This window comes from Anabrus simplex, chromosome 5, assembly GCF_040414725.1.
Source record: "Anabrus simplex isolate iqAnaSimp1 chromosome 5, ASM4041472v1, whole genome shotgun sequence".
NCBI classification, from domain to species: domain Eukaryota; kingdom Metazoa; phylum Arthropoda; class Insecta; order Orthoptera; family Tettigoniidae; genus Anabrus; species Anabrus simplex.
In genome coordinates this window covers 123,857,717-123,859,410 of record NC_090269.1, presented here as the reverse complement: position 1 = coordinate 123,859,410, position 1,694 = coordinate 123,857,717, and the positions used below count along the sequence as shown (strand labels likewise).

Sequence of the window (1,694 nt, the reverse complement as noted above, 5' to 3'; positions counted from 1 at the left end):
CATGGTTTCCCATTTTCACACCAGGCAAATGCTGGGGATGTACCTTAATTAAGGCCACGGCCGCTTCGTTCCCAGTCCTAGAACTTTACTGTTTCATCGTCGCCATGAGACCTATCTGTGTCGGTGGGACGTGAAGCCAATAGCAAAAATAATCTCTATATTTTCCAAGTCTATTAAGTTAGTATATTTACGTGACTGTTGATATCCTTATAATAGTCTTTCCAGGGGGACGTGTTCACAATCACGTGTTTCTGTAGTGGCTGTTAGTTTGGTGTGTTGTGTTTGTATTAAGACGAAGATAAACATTCAGTCCTCGAGCCAGAATAATTAACCTGACGTGCCTAAAATCCCAGATCCGTGAGGTAATCGATCCTCGAACCCTCTGATTCAAAGGTTACAACGCTGACAACTAAGTCTAATAGCTCGACAAAAATGAAGAAATACACTCCCGTTTGACGTTAAGAAAAACGCAGTACCTTCAATCATTTCGCATTCTCAGGCAGTATATTACAAATTTCCTTCTGTCGCAAATTCCTTACGATTGATTCATTTGCTTTACGCACTGTGTGGCATAGTTTAAAATATTTTGGGTTTATGATTTTGTACGTATATATATATTCCAGCTTTAAATTTACTCCCGAAGTAACAACATTTAATTGCCTCATATCCCAGGCAAAATGCTATTAAAAGTTGGTCGGGCTACAAGTGCTTGCGGTCTGAGCTATCAGCCCACTGGAGTAAACTAAGTTGTTATCTTTATTTTCATCTTAACACTTCACATATTATGGAGCTTATTCATCGATCGACTGCCTCATTTTATGGGCTCCACTTCCACCCACTCATCGGCCGAAGAGCTTTAGAAATAGTCCTGCAAAATGTTTCCTCAGCAAGTACCTCTCAGAGAATTACTAACTTATTTCTTAGTAGGCATATCCGGTCATCATAATCGTCATCACCATATGATTTGAAATCTATTAATAGTAAGAAGGAAAAGAACAAGAAGATAACAGAAGAGCAGGAGAGGAGGAGGGAAAATAATATCTGGACAGAAGAGGAGAGGGAATAGCAAAGTGTTCCCAAGCGGTGACTCATCCAAGTACTGTACACGCCCAATGTTGCTTAACTGCGGTGATCGGACGGGAACCGGTGTATTCAACATGGTATGGCCGTTGGAAAAATAAAAGAATGGAGAGCTATTGTAAAGCAAGAAAAGATCCATAAAGATGAATACATAGGGCAGTTTTGCCAGGTCCTCCGAAATTTCGTGAAATTTCCCAATTTTTTAAACGATTTCAGAAAATACGAAATTAGATGGAAACCTTCCCAATTATCATCCATACTCACTTCAGTGTCCGCCTCAAGGGTGTGGTGGTTAGTGTGATTAGCTGCAACACCCGGAGGTCCGGTTTCGATTCCCGGCTCTGCCTGAAATGTGGTACGAGGCCTGGAACAGGGTCCACTCCGCCTCGGGAGGTCAACTGAGTAGAGGCGGGTTCCTTTCCCACCTCATCCTTCCTGGAAGTGGTTTTCCGTGATTTCCCACTTCTCCTCCAGGCATATGCCGGGATGGTACCTAACTTAAAGCCATGGCTGCTTCCCTCTTCCTTGTCTATCCCTTCGAATCTTCCCATCTCCCCGAAAAGCCCCTGTTCAGCATAGCAGTTGTGGCCGCCAAGGCGAGGCACTGGTATTCT

General features: G+C 43.1%; 1 pseudogene; it reads right to left on the bottom strand.

Moving 5' to 3' along the window:
• Positions 1-1,057: 1,057 nt before the first annotated feature.
• On the bottom strand, positions 1,058-1,174 carry LOC136875193 (5S ribosomal RNA; annotated as a pseudogene).
• Between the last annotated feature and the right edge of the window lie 520 nt (positions 1,175-1,694).